The sequence below is a fragment of the Eptesicus fuscus genome, chromosome 18, assembly GCF_027574615.1.
Source record: "Eptesicus fuscus isolate TK198812 chromosome 18, DD_ASM_mEF_20220401, whole genome shotgun sequence".
In the NCBI taxonomy this organism is placed as follows: Eukaryota; Metazoa; Chordata; class Mammalia; order Chiroptera; family Vespertilionidae; genus Eptesicus; species Eptesicus fuscus.
In genome coordinates, this window is record NC_072490.1 from 59,900,186 (window position 1) to 59,915,438 (window position 15,253).

General features: G+C 44.8%; 1 long non-coding RNA gene across 1 annotated transcript; it reads left to right on the forward strand.

Annotated features, from left to right (window-relative positions):
* Positions 1-253: 253 nt before the first annotated feature.
* On the forward strand, positions 254-15,082 carry LOC129147137 (uncharacterized). Its single transcript, XR_008554476.1, has 4 exons — positions 254-796; positions 5,008-5,133; positions 14,380-14,539; positions 14,795-15,082. It is a non-coding gene; the product is annotated as an uncharacterized LOC129147137 (long non-coding RNA).
* The last annotated feature ends 171 nt before the right edge of the window (positions 15,083-15,253 follow it).

Sequence of the window (15,253 nt, forward strand, 5' to 3'; positions counted from 1 at the left end):
CGCCCCCCCGCAGGCTGTTCCCAGCCTTTAGAATTTAGAATTTAGAACAAAGGAAAATTTTTGTGGTTTGGACCTTTAAAAGGACTGCCTACACCTGGGACGGCTTGGTCGTGAGGGTGGCCACCTGCGTGTGGTGCCCTCGCGGCCGTCCTGGCCAGTTCAATAAACCCTTGCCTGCTTTTTTAATCAATCAGCAGCCTCTGGTGGTCTTATTTTTGACTCCAGGGTTCGACCCCACAACACCTTTACCAGGAAAAACGACAACACTTTTAGCCATTTTCAAGATGTCTCTTTCATGAGGAAGGTCGTTTCCCAGTGCCCCTACCAGCAGATGTCGCTGTTTTCCTTGGAGTGATATGGAGAAGCCTTCCACCACCATCTTGGACTCTGGAACCCACATTACCCAGAAGGCCTTGTGTGGAATACCGCCAGCTTAGCCAATGAAATGTCAGAAAAGGCCTTTCTTTTGCCTCACGCGCGAGCGGGGGCGGGACGTGCGACGCACTCTGGGCGGCTATTGGTCTTCACCCAGAATTTACTCAGTTCGGGTCGAAGGCCTCAAGCGGGCGGCGGCAGAGGCAGATACTTGGCGGGAGAAGGCCGAGTCCTTGCCCGCTCAGCTCGCACGTGGGAGTGAAGTTCGCTGACGCCACCGGGTTCCCCACGTCCCTGACGGAACAGAGACCCTTTACTCCCCCTCCCACCGCCCCTGCTTCTTACCGCCACTCCGGCCTCTCCGGCCTAGATCCGCGCACAGCGCGCAATGGCAATGGCCTTGCTCAGGGGCTCAGCTGAGGTGAGTTCCCGTCCCCCTCCCCGCCACACCGGCCCTCCCCCGCCTCCTCACACTCCACCCAGCAGCCTGGGGTCAGGGTGAGGTATGGTAGCAACCATACTTAGGTAAAAACTGCTGTTTGAATTTTAACCCTGCTATTCTGGCTTCTGCACGCACTTGCTTGCTTGGACAATAGGGTGGTTACCTCAGCTTCCAGACTGAGACCTGGAGACTCACAAGGTAATTTTCCTGTGCCTGTGGACCAGGACTACAGGAGATCGATTCCCACTGACTCAGTGGCTCCAGGAGTAGAAACTGTAGATAACCTTTAGAGATTACTGACTCGCCTTGGGGTCTGCTTCTGTAAAAACCTGCTTTCCCAAGATAGGGCCACATTCCAATAATGTCCAGCAGGATGTTGCTGGGAGCGGCCCTGCGGGCTGTTCCCAGTCTTTAGAATTTAGAATAAAGGAAATTTTTGTGGTTTGGACCTTTAAAAGGACTGCCTACACCTGGGACGGCTTGGTCGTGAGGGTGGCCACCTGCGTGTGGTGCCCTCGCGGCCGTCCTGGCCAGTTCAATAAATCCTTGCCTGTTTTTTTTAATCAATCAGCAGCCTCCGGTGGTCTTAATTTTGACTCCAGGGTTCGACCCCACAACAAGGGCGCCTGTCACGTCCTGCAGCTCAGGTCCCGGTCAAGGACCCCGAGGAAGGTGGAGGGGAGAGAGGAGTGTTGTGAGATCTGAGGACACAGGAAGTGCAGGGCAGAGTGGACAGGGGTGACTTGTATCTGAAATTCCCCTGTGGATGTGGGTGGTGAGTATTGAATTCAAGGTCAGAGACGGGCAGGGAAGATTTCAGAGCCGCCTGTCCTGCTCTCCCCGGGCTGTGGGGTCCATAGGAATCAGGTTGTGCCAGATCCTTCTGAAACCGCTCAAGCACTCTCTGGGTGCCATAGGCCAAGGTCATGGGCGAGTCCAGAGAGGTCCTGTGCTGTGGAGCAGGAAGGGGGCAGAGCTGAGACAATGAACCTGGGGTCTGAAGTTGTGATGAGGTCTGGACATTACACAGTGGTGTGCACATCTGGAGGAAGTGTGAGTTGATGGTACTGGAAACCTTGTATTGGGACTTTAAAAAAATAGTTTTTAAAATTGATTTTAGAGAGGAAGGCAGAGGGGGAGAGAGAAAGAGAGAAAAACATCTATGTTTTTTAAACATCTTTTTTTAAAAAAAATTAATAAATCTTTGTTGTTCAGATTATTACAATTGTTTCTCCTCCCCCCCCCCCATATCTCCTCTCCACCCACAAAGGGGTGCACCAAGAGTGTCCACCTCAGGTAACTGGGAGGCTGACCCATTGAACCAATAGGACACCTAGTACACAAAGCTACCCTACCAACTCAGGGAAGAAGTTTAGTTTCTGTTGAGAAATCAGCTGCATAGTTCCTGTTGAGAAATCAGCTGATAATCATATAGGTGCTCCCTTGTAGGAACACCTCAGTTCCCCCCCTCCTCTGCCCTTACCTCTCCCTCGCTGTCCTCATCCATAGGTGTATGATTTTTGTCCAGTCTCTTCCCGGACCGCCCCCCCCCCCCCAGACACCCCTTTCCCCCTGAGAATTATCAATCCACTCCCATTCTATGCCTCTGATTCTATTATATTCACCAGTTTATTCTGTTCCTCAGATTTTTAATTCACTTGACTTTTAGATTCACTTGTTGATAGATATGTATTTGTTGTTCATAATTTTTATCTTTACTTTTTTCTTCTTTTTCCTCTTTTTAAAGAATACCTTTCAGCATTTCATATAATACTGGTTTGGTGGTGATGAACTCCTTTAGCTTTTTCTTATCTGTGAAGCTCTTTATCTGCCCTTCAATTCTGAATGATAACTTTGCTGGGTAGAGTAATCTTGGTTGTTCATTCTTGCTATTCATCACTTTGAATATTTCTTGCCACTCCCGTCTGGACTGCATAGTTTCTGTTGAGAAATCAGCTGATAATCATATAGGTGCTCCCTTGTAGGTAACTATTTTTCTCTTGCTGCTTGTAAGATTCTCTCTTTGTCTTTTGCCCTTGGCATTTTAATCATGATGTGTCTTGGTGTGGTCCTCTTTGGATTTCTTTTGTTTGGGGTTCTGTGCACTTCCTGGACTTGTATTTCTTTTACCAGGTGGGAAAGTTTTCATTCATTATTTCTTCAAATAGGTTTTCAGTGTCTTGCTCTCTCTCTTCTGGCATCCCCATAATTCTGATGTTGGTACGCTTGAAGTTGTCCCAGAGGCTTCTTACACTATCTTCAACTTTCTGAATTCTCTTCTCTTCTTGCTTCTCTGGAGGTGTGTCCTTTGCCTCTTTGTATTCCAAATCTTTGACTTGATTCTTGCATTCCTCTAGTCTGCTGTTGGGTTTCTGTATAATATTTTTTATTTCAGTCAGTGTATGTTTAATTTCTAGTTGGTGCTTTTTCATATCATTGAGGGTATCATTAAATTTATCGGCCTTTTTCAGGAAATTCTTGAAAAACCTTATAACCGTGGTTTTGAACTCTATGTCCAGTCGTTCATTCTCCTCCATTTCTTTTGTTTGTGATCTGTTTCTTTGTCTTCTCATTTTCGCTTCTTCCCTGAGTTGGTAGGGTAGCTTTGTGTACTAGGTGTCCTATTGGTTCAATGGGTCAGCCTCCCATTTACCTGAGGTGGACACTCTTGGTACACCCCTTTGTGGGCTGTGTGTACAGCCTTGTTGTAGGTAAGTCTTGATTGTTGTTGGTGTCACTGGGAGGAATTGACCTCCAGGCCAATTGGCTGTGAGGACCCGCTGTGTCTATAATGGAAGAATTGCTGTGCTGGAGACACGTTTGTGGGGCAGGACTTGTTCCATTAGGGCTTTGGTGCTCACTGAGTCTGCCTCTTGAATGTGTCCCTTATGAGAGTAGTTGAAATCTGTTGTTGTCTCACACTGATGACTAGATACACTAATTTCTGGATCTCCAATGGGGTGCAGGTCAGCTACTGTCTGAGGAGCTATAGCAAGAACTACAGTTTTCTCCTGTTTGCTTGGGGTTTGGCGGTTTTGGAGCTGTCTGACTGGAGCTGCAGTTTATTTGGATTTGCTTCCACAGGGCAGGCCATTTATATGCAAAAGCCGCTGTGTGGAGCCTGGGTGGGTTTGTAGAATGTGCGGGGCGGGGTCTCAGGGCAGGGCGGGGTCTCAGGATGTCACTAGGCTAGGGCGTGGCAAACGGCAATGGCTGCTGTCAGCCGTCTCTGCCTTTCCGCATCTCCAAATCCTCGCTTCCCGCGCTGCAGCGCAGCAAACAAAGATTGCTGGGCGCACCTCTGCAAGAAAGTCACTCTCACTTTCCGAACCGATGGCCGACAGCCCAGCTTCTCCTCGTAGGCATCTGGGTTCCCCACGTGTCCCCAGAAACTGGACCTCAGAGCGATCGGGAACCTGTCTCCCTTCGGGTTGAAAAAAAAATGCCGCCCGCCACCAGCCCGATTCGCGTGCCTCCGCACCTCAGCTTGTCAGCGTTTGTGCTCCTTTCTCTTTCCCCCTCAGCTGTAAAACTTCCAGTCAGCCAGCTTTCCTGTGGTCCTGGGTGGTAGACGTTTTGTCTTTTAGTTGCAGTTTTGAAATTGTTGTGCGAGGCGGCAGCTTAGTTGTTTACCTTTGCCGCCATTTTGGTTTCTCCCGAGAAACATCATTGATGAGAGAAAAACATCATTGATGAGAGAGAAACATCCATAGGCTGCCTCTGGAAGCCCATAGTAGGTATGAGGTCTGCAACCCAGGCATGTGTCCTTGATGAGAACCCAACTCGGGATCCTTCAGTCCCCATCCAAAACTCTATCCACTGAGACAAACCAGCCACGGCTGGTATGAGAACTATAGGATGAAGCATAAACCTTTGGCTTTGTCTTGGAGGCATGATCTGGGAGACTGCAGTGGTATTGCTTGGCAGGAAGGCTGGGGCCCTGCAGGCATGGCCCAGCGCTTAGATGGTGTTTCTCTGCTGTCCCTCTTCCCAACCCATGTGTTGTGCTGAGGGCAATAACTTTGACTAATGGGACTGTGGTAAGAGAGCAGCCAGCACAGGCATTAGGACCTGGTGTCCACACTAAACTGAGGAGCCCTGGAGGAGGTTGAGGGTGAGGAGGATGTGTAAGGAGTAGGATTGCTAGTTCTCAAAATTTCAACTGGTTTCAATTATCTCAATTCTGACAGGTTGGCATGACCTTTGAGGACATTGCCCTGTACTTTTCCGGGAGGAATGGAGCCTCCTTGATGAGGATCAGAGACAGCTGTACCTGAATGTGATGCTGGAGAACTTTGAACTTGTATCCTCCCTGGGTAAGACCCTCACTCTGGCTGGTTCCTGGGAATTGGCTTTGCATTTCTTATGCCCCCTCACTTCCAGGGATGCTCTGTCCTCACCTGTGGACTCTACACATGGCTTGGTTTGTCCAGTTTTCTAGGTTTTTGCTATGGTTGGCAGGGTTGGTTTGATTGCACTGCTCCATTCTATCCTTTAATCACAACACCTGCTGTACCGAACTGGTGGGAGGGTTTGTGGTTGATTGTGTGGCAGGGAGTCTAATGGATTCCAATTGAGTAGTGAGTAAAAACATATTCTTTATTCCTGTTAGTCACTTGTACGTATTTTTTTAAGTAGTGTCTACATCCTTAGTCCTATATTTTTTCAAATATTTTTTTAATTGATTACAGGGAAGAAGAAGAGAGAGAGAGATCATGAGAGAGAATTATCGACTGGGTATCTTCTGCATGCCTCCTTCTGGGGATCCAGCCCACAACCGGGCATGTACCCTAACCATGAACCTAACCGTGACCTACTGGGTTCACAGATGGATGCTCAACCCCTGAGCCAAACCAGCCAGTGCTTTCTTCCAATTTTTAACCATATTTATTTGCTATTGTGTGTTTTGAATACTTTTTCTAGTTTATAGTAAAATACATCTCCTTTTGCATATGTTGAATTGTGCTTTCCAAATATTGAATTCTTGTTTTATTTACAAACTAGTGGTCCACTGCTCGGATTCCAGCACATAGAAAGGAAATTAATTAGAAGAAACATCTTAATATCACTACTGGCCCCTTCTCTATAATTGAAGTGTCAGAGATGAAAGAAAATTAGTAAAATGTATATGAAAATAGTATATAAATTGATTAATAAATAGAAAATTACAGCATGATATAACAACAAAGACTTACAAAAACATGATATAGATAAAATATTGATGAAAGCAATGACTGATAATTGATTAAACTTATTCTAATATCTCCCTGTTTACCACATTAAGAGTAAAACCCTTTTCAGAGTGCTTGACTAATTTCCTTTGTGATAAAATATTTACAACTTTAATGTCACAGGCTCTTGGAACTCGAGAGGAAGCAAAATATAACTGACCATGTCTGAAAAGGGATTTAGGTAGGAATATTCCTACTCTGCCTGGAGTTTGTCCTTGTGATTTATTAACAGGTACATTTTGTCATTGACACTGCTTTCTTTCAGCTTCAGAATGTCAACAAATATGACCAAATTCATGATCCACAATGACAGATTGAATCACACGTACGCGATTGGCACCAGCTAGCACTTTATATGTATTTGCATTGTGAAAGTCAACTTTTTTTTTTATTATTATTGATTACAGAGAGAAAGAAAGGGGAAGAGAGAGAGAGAAATATCAATGGTAAGAGAGACACATCAATTGGTTGCCTCCTGCATCTGCCCAACTAGAGTTGATCAAGGCTGCAACTTAGGTACGTGCCCTTGACTGGAATTCAATCCAGAACCTATTCGTCCTCAGGCTGATGTTCTATCCAATGAGCCAAACCGGCCAGGGCATCAAGGTTTAGTTTTAAATTGCCAATGCGCGTCCCGTGTACGGGATGGTTGGTCGACGGACTTACCGTCAGTCACTTATTCTTTTGTATATACAGAAGATTCCATGTTTTTGGCAACTCTGCATTCAGGAAGTCTAGTGTGGCTATTTTTCCATCAGGCTCAATTTCTACCAGTGTTTACCCATAAAGTGATTTTAATGAATTGATGCAGAACAGTGTTCAGCAAACTGGCTCGCAAGCCACATGCGGCTCTTTGGCCCCTTGAGTTTTTAGCAAAGGCCAGCTTAGGAGTACCCTAATTAAGTTAATAACAATGTACCTATCTATATAGTTTGTTTAAAAATTTTGGCTCTCAAAAGGAATTTCAATTGTTGTACTGTTGATATTTGGCTCTGTTGACTAATGAGTTTGCTGACCGCTGATATAGAATGTTTTCAGCAACACTGTTGTCTTCTTCATGGCCTTTATTATCGTGTTACATAACATGACTTTCTCTCTGTATCACAATATTTGCTTTATTTGGTTGATCTGATCCGAATGCACATATCTTCAATATATTCCTATGATTTCCAAGTATGGTCTCCCATCCTCCAGTTGATTTCCTTTCCATTTCATTTTGTTATTGCTTTTGTGCTGGGAAAAAGCACTTTGATTTGTTTTAGCTCTGACTGTTGATTTTCTCTTTTTTTGCCCTGTGGTTGGTGCCACATCCCAGAAATCATGTCCAAAACAAGTCTCCAATCGGTTTCCCTGGGTCGTCTTGAAGAACTTCAAAGTTTTAACATGGACGTTTAATTTTTTCATGCAATCTGAATAAATGTTTATCGGTGCTTTTGTTGTTTTCCATATGAGTACCTGTTTTTTCAATAACCCTCATTGAAGAAACTGTCCTTTTTTTTTTTCTTTTCTTTTTTTAAAATATATTTTACTGATTTTTTACAGAGAGGAAGGGAGAGGGATAGAGAGTTAGAAACATGGATGAGAGAGAAACATCGATCAGCTGCCTCCTGCACACTCCCCACTGGGGATGTGCCCGCAACCAAGGTACATGACCTTGACCGGAATCGAACTTGGGACCCTTAAGTCCGAAGTCCGATGCTCTATCCACTGAGCCAAACTGGTCCGGGCGAAACTGTCCTTTTTTAAGATTTCTTGTGGTTTTGTCAAAGATTACCTGAACCTATGGGCCTGGGTTTATTTCTGGGTTTTTTTTTGCCTTTGTTTTTGGTTGTATTTCAATACCAAACTGTTTGGTTGCTTTGGCTTTGTAATAGATTGAAAACAGCAAGTGTGATGCCACCACGCTTGTTCTTGCTTACGATTAAGTTTGCTATTTGAGATCATTTGAGGTTTCTGAGATTGGAGTTATCATCCAGATTGCATTTGATTTGGAGATTGCTTTGGGCAGAACAGGATTTTAAGGATATTAATTTTTCAAATGCAAGAACACCGGATATCTTTTCACTTTTTGTGGTTTTTCCCATTCTTTCACCACTGTGTTCTAGCATTAGGTGTACAGATGTTACATCTTTATGGTTAAATTTATTCCTGAGTATTTTATTCTTTTTATTGCTATTTTAAACTTAACTATTTCCTTCATTTTTTTTAATGAGTTGTTGATTTTTTAGAAGGAGAGGAATGGAGAGAGAGAGAGTGAAACATCCAGCTGAGAAACAGCGATCAGCTGCCTCCTGCACGCTCCCTACCTGGGTTCTTGCCCACAACCTGGGCATGTACTCTGACCAGCAATAGAACTGGTGGCCTGAGCAACACCATTGAGGGTCCTTTCTTCCTTTCTTTATCAAAAAATCCACTGTTGGTATTTAGAAGTGGAACTGATATTTGTATGTTGATATTTTATCCTGGAACTTTTTTTTTAATTTCTTTTTTATTTAATACTGGTGGCCAGGTGCACAGATTCTTGTACCCACCATGTTCCCCAGGGACCCAGCCCTGCTGCCCAGCCTCTTGGTCTCAGCCAAGTGGACACCCACAACTTGGATGCGCACTTTCATCAGGGCAGCGGCTGTGCAGAGCCAAGCTGGCTCCAGGCCTAGGTTGGGTGCACCCTTCCCCCACCCCAAAGTCCTCTCCTTCGCAGACTCTGGCGCCCCAAGTCCACTGGTGCACAGGTGTTGACAGAGCCGGCAGGGGCGCTGGAAAGTGGTGCACATGGAGGCTGAGAGCCCAACCTGCCAGATCTACAGTCCTGGGCTTGTGGCCACCCAGCTGCTCTCTCTGTGGAGCCAGGAGGAGATGACGCCCGAGGCGGGGCATCGACAGGGAACACAGGACAGGGGGCCTGGAGTGGGGCCTGTGTGAAGGGGCTTGTTTTTCTCGCTCCGACTCAAAGTTATTTGGGATCCTGGTCTCAGCTGCTCGAGTGCAGGGCTCCACATTTTGACAGGATTTCCTGGAGCTCTCCAGAAGTGGCCTTGTGAATCAGTCTACAGCTGTCCCACGTCTATATTTATTTTGGCCTTATCTTAATCAGGGATTGGTGCCTTCTTTACTTCCTCTCCAATCCTCTTTAGGGCAGTAGGCTGGACGATGGGGGTGGGGTCCCCCACCCACTCACCACCCGCCCACCCCGCACCTGTCTTGGCTGTCGGCCTGCGTCCTCTTGCCAGCTCTCACAGGGGTGGGGGGTGGGAGGTAGGGATGAGGAAGGGCAGCTGCTGCGTTGAGCGTTTGTTCCCTGGTCGTCAGTGCTTGTCATAGCGACTGGGCATTCGGCCTTTTGGGCGATTTGCATATTATATTTTAGTATATAAGGTAGGATTTGTTTATTGCTTTTAAAGTGAGTGAGACACAGACATTGTTCTCTTCCACCCATATTTTTATTTATTGGCTGCCCCCTGCGTGTACCCTGATGGAAAATCAAACCCAGTACCTTGGCCCATCGGATCCACACTCTCACAAACCAAGCCACCTCGCTAGCGCTCTGAATTTTTAAAATTAATTTTGGAAGTTTATAGTGAGTTTGATAGAGCTAAACTAGGTTGACTCCATGAAGTTCTTTTTGTTACTTTTATAATGTTTCTTTTGTTCTGTACCCGCCGTTCTGCACCTCTTCTTGCTGCTCTTCCCTGTAAACTGCGAGAATGTAACAGTTGCACAAACCTGCCAATAGGAATGCAGAGAAGTGGACTCAGTCCAAATTAGGCAAACTGCACAGTACCCCTGTGTAACCAGACCCCTGATCCTGCCCCTGACCAATCGACGGGGGCCACGAACGTTCCCCCTGCCCACTGCTTTGGACCCCCTATAAAGCCTTTGTTCTCCCAAGCCTCTCTCTCTCTCCTGCCACTGCGCCGGTGATTACTGGAGACGGGAGACAGGAGCTCGTGCTAGCACGAATAAAGGTTCTTTTTCTTTTGCATCGGGCTCAGCTGCTCCCTGGTGGTCTCTGGGGATCATGACATCTGGGCATAACAAGTTCTTTACAGTTTTCTCCATGTAAGTTCATGTTATTTGTCAACAATTCTTATGCACCATTGTGCTTCAATGTCAGGTGTAATGTTCTGTCTTATTTATACTACTTTTACTTCTTTTCCAATTTGGATGCCTTTCATTTCTTCTTCTTGTCTGATCACTATGGGTAACACTTCCAATACTGTCAAACAGGTGTGGTGAAAGTGGGCATTCCTGTCTTGTTCCTGTTCTTAGGGGAAATGGGTTTAGTTTTGGACCACTGAGCATAATGTTGGCTGTAGGTTTCTTATATAACACTTTATTTATGTTGAGGTATGATCCCTATACTCCCACTTTGCTGTGAGTTTTTATCAAGAAAGGGTGTTGGATTTTGTCAAATGCTCTTTCTGCATCAGTTGATAGGATTATATAATTTTTGTTTTTTAATTTGTTTATGTGATGTATCATGTTTATTGATTAGTGGATATTGTACCATACTTGCATCCCCAGAATAAATCTCACTTGGTCATGGTGTATGATCTTTCTAATGTAATTCTGGGTTCAATTTGCTAGAATTTTGTCTTGGATTTTAGCATCTACGGGGACTACTGTGAATACAGTGGGAGAGCTGCTGTGCAGGAGACACCCCTATGGAGCAGGACTTGCTTCAGTAGGGCTTTGGTGCTCAGTGAGTCGGCTCCTTGAGGGTGTTGCTTATGGATGTAAAGAGTTGTAAGCTGTTATGGTATGACACTGCCCACTGGGTACACTGGCTCTTGGGTCTCTAGGGAGGTGTAAAGTCAGCCACTGACTAGGGCCACCCAGCAGGATCTACAGAGAAATCTGCAGAATCTCCTCTTTGTATTGGGTTTGGAAGGGCCCCGACAAGGCTCAGCTGTGAAGCAAGGAAGGCTAGTGCTGGTGCCAGGTCTTGGGCTTTATTGATAGTTTTGGAACTTCCTGACCCAACTGCAACTTGTTTGACAGATTTTAGCCTGAGCAAGGACAGGCCATTCATATACAAAAGCTGCAGCACACAGCTTGGTTGGCTTGTAAAGTGGGTTTGGTGTGGTCTCAGGGAATCACCAGGGCAAAGCAAACAAAAATGGCTGCCAGTCAGCCCTGGGACCCAGAATGTCCCAGCATAGGTGTAATGACTGCTGTGACCACTTCCATCTGGTAGAAAGCCGCCCTCAAGTTCCATCCCCGATGCCAGTCCATTTTCTCTTCATAATTGTCTGAGTCCTCCGCCTTCCCCCATTCTGAGGTTTGTCCAACAGTGTAATTCAGAGGAAGCAGGAGCTTGTAAATTCAGTTTGTGGTGCTGGCATTGTAAGAGGAGCAACTGGGGTCACCTGCAGCCTCTGTGTCACTGAGCCCCAATATGCACTGATTTTTACAGCCCGTAGTTCTGACTGCCAGTAGGGTCTTCTCCCCAGCTCTGGGACCCTGGGCTGGGCATCTTCTGTGGGATTGGGACCCCTTGCTCCTCCAGGTGACCTCTTCAGACGACGACCTCGCTCCCAATTAAAAGAGTGGCCCACATGGGTACAGGAAGGACCTGCACCTTCTGTGCCTCCGCACCTCCTACCAGTCTCCCTGTGCTGTCTTCTTTACTTCTCTAGTCATAACACTTCTTTCAGCCAGCTTTCCAGAGGTTCTGGCTGATGGTTGTTCTGTATTTTAGTTTTAATTTTGATGGGGTTGTGGGAGGCAGCGAGTACAGGCCTTTGCCTATACCGCCATCTTGGATGTCCTCTCCCGTAACTTTTCTGAATTTCATTCCTTATTCTTCTTTTATCTTCACCCGAAGAGTGAGAATATTTTTTCCACTGATTTTTTTCTTAGGGAGAGAGAGGAGAGACAAGAGAAAGAGAGAGAGAGAAACATCATTTAGTTGCCTCCCTCATGTGCTGCCACTAACAGGGGGGAATCAGACCTGAAATCCACGTCCCTGCACTTTACTAGGAATCGAACTTCCAGTGTACAGGCAGGCACTCTCAGCACTGAGCGACATAGGCCAGGGCTCTTTATTTATTCTTTAAATTCTTTATTTTTAAAATATATTTTTATTGATTTCAGAGAGGAAGAGAAGGAGAGAGACATAGAAACATGAATAATGAAAGAGAGTCATTGATCAGCTACCTCCTATATGCCCCCCACTGGAGAGTGAACCCAAAACCTGTGCATGTGCCCTGACAAGGAATAGAATTGTAATGTCCTAGGTTATGGGCCGATGCTCAATCACTGACCTGTACTGGGCAGCCTTTATTTATTGATTTTAGAGACAGGAAGGGAGACAGAGAAAGAGAGGGAAACATTGATGTGCTCTTCTACCCATCTATGCATTCATTGATTCTCTCCTACATGTGCCCTGATGGGGGATGGAACCCACAACTGTGGTGCATCAGGACCACATACTCAACAACTGAGCCACCTGGACAGGGCTCTGAATTTGTTTATTAATTTCAGAAGCTCAAATAGGATCTTGACAAATTTCTCTATGGAGGGTCATTTCATTTCCTAACATCAACATCTCTTATGATGTTTTGTGGTTCATAATGTGAGGTACATTGTCTTAACTTTCATTTCTTTTTTCATTTCTTTGAAGCTTGTTTTTTTTGTTTGTTTTTTGCTTTAGTCTAGCTCCAGGTTTGCCAACTTTTGTGTGTGTTTTTTTAAAAATACCTATCAAGATATCCTTTTATTTTCTTATCTCCCTTTTATTGATGCTTGTTCAAATATTTGTTGTTTCCTTCCTTTGCAAACTTTGGGTTTACGTTCTTGTTGTGTTTCTAGATTCCTGAGATGGTAGGTTAGGTTTTTTGAGATCTGTTTTCATAATGTAAGCATTTATCCCTATGAAAATTCCTCTTAGAATTGCATTTTCTGAATTTTGTAAATGAATTTTGGTAAGTGGTCTTTTTATTTACTTTGTCTCTAAACTTTTTTGAGTTCTATTTTGTGTTTGGGTACTTGAAAATACATATATATATATATATATATATATATACACACACACACACATATATATATACATATATATATATATATGTATATATATATTATTGATTTCAGAGAGGAAGGCAGAGAGAGATAGAAACATCAATGATGATAGAAAATCATTGATTGGCTGCTTCCTGCAAGGTCCCGCCCCCCCCACGCCCACCACCGCCCCCACCCCAAGATCGAGTCCACAACCTGGGCATGTGCCCTTGACTGGGAAAGAACCTGGGACCTTTTAGTTTGCAGTCTGATGCTCTATCCACTGAGCCAAACCGGCTATGGCTACCTTGAAGTTCTTATTTCTTTGTTTAATATTGGTTTCAGATAAAGAGGGAGGGAGGGAGGAAGAGAGAGACAGAGAGAGAGAGAGAGAGAGAGAGAGAGAGAGAGAAGGAGGGAAACATCAGTGTGAAGGGAAAACATCAATCAGCTGCCTTCTGCATAAATGGAACCCACATACTGATATGTGCCTTGCCTGGAAATTGAATCCTAGACGCTTTGTTATACAGGACGATGCTCCAACCAACTGAACAATACTGGCCAAAGCAGTCTGTGGTTTTTAAACACAATGATTTCCAGTATTTTTTGAAGAAGCCACTATGGCCAATGATAGCAGAAGCACAGAGGCTGCTGGAGGACCCTTGTTTTTGACTGTGGGTATCTTCACGTATGTTTGTTCACCCAGTCTTTCCAGTCATCCTTTCTGTACAGTTCTCCTTTATTTGTGTCTGTAATACTGTTTGTCTTCATGGTACCCTGATTCCCATTTCCTGTGGGCTTCTTTGTTCATGCATAGCTGTCTACTTACACTGGGATGGGGGGAGATGCTCATATTTCTGCTCCTGCCAATTTTCTGATGTCACTCACATAGGTCTTTTGCCTGTGATCTCATTTGTCCTTTGTTGTTCTACCACAGCGTTGATCATCCATCTTTTCTGTTTTTCTTTGAAGATTCGCATCATTTATCCCATGCAATGGCTCAAATGGGCTTTAAGGGGAAGAATCATTTGTGCATCACAGAAGAAACGTGACTTTATGAATGACACAGTGGACCCACAGGCGGTCTTGCCTTGGTGAAGGGTTGTTGGGGAAGCTTTCACGCCTGGCCTTTGTTACATTCATAACTAGAAACTCATTTTATTCATCAGTGTTTTCTTACTGTTGCCCAGTCCTTACCCAGTTATGCTTGTTTTGGGTTATTATTGATACTTTGCCAACGACACAGGTTGAATAGTGATCATTTCTACTCCAATTCCCAGCCCACGGATAACCTTAACCTCTCTGGACTTTGCACCTTTGCCTCTTTCACAGGTCTCTCTTTACTGCAAACCAACGTTGGACCGTGCCTGCACCACCTTGGAGTGCACAAGTATTATTATATTGACGTTGAACCCCGTGTGCTCTAATACAATTAATGTTTATGGGTATGAGCACCTTCAAATGATTCTATACGGACTCACATGGCCAGCAGGTAAGGTCCTCAAAAAAGCCTTTGTGCAGGAACAATGAGTAGAGAATTCTTCTCCTCTTTGTATCCCATCCTGTGCTTCTGTCCTTCCAGTGGTGATATTTTCATTGTTGAAAATGTACTTTAAGAGCAATTTCCTCAGAGTCTACTTCACTTGTCTAGAAAATCTCTCTAGTCATAACCGATAAATATTTATGGTAAAGATACTGTAATTTCATAACATCAACATGTACTTCACCAGATTTTCCTTTTGTTCAGGTTGCTGCTGTGGAGCAGAGAAAGTTGAGACCCCGACTGAACAGAAGGTTTCTGTAAGAGTGTCACTGGCAAGGAATCCCAAGGTAGCCTTGTCTTCCCAGAAGAGCCACCCCTGTGAGCGTTGTGGGCTCGTCTTGAGAAACATTTTCCACTTGACTGATCTGCAGAGAACACAACACGGACAGATACTGTTGAGGTGTGGTGCATGTGCAAAACCGTTTTACTGCTGTGTAAAATTTCACCAACAGCACGTGAGAAACTTTCAATACAGGTGTGGACAGGATCTCATTTGCAAACAGCTGCAATTTCAATGTATCACAGAATCGTTTCACATGTGGGGAGGTTGGGCATGGTGTCTTTAACTGGTCAGGACATCTCCACCTAAAGGGTACTCAGACCAGGGACAGTCCAACTGCAATTTTGACGTGTGGAATGACGTTTCAAAGGCGAAAAAAAAAT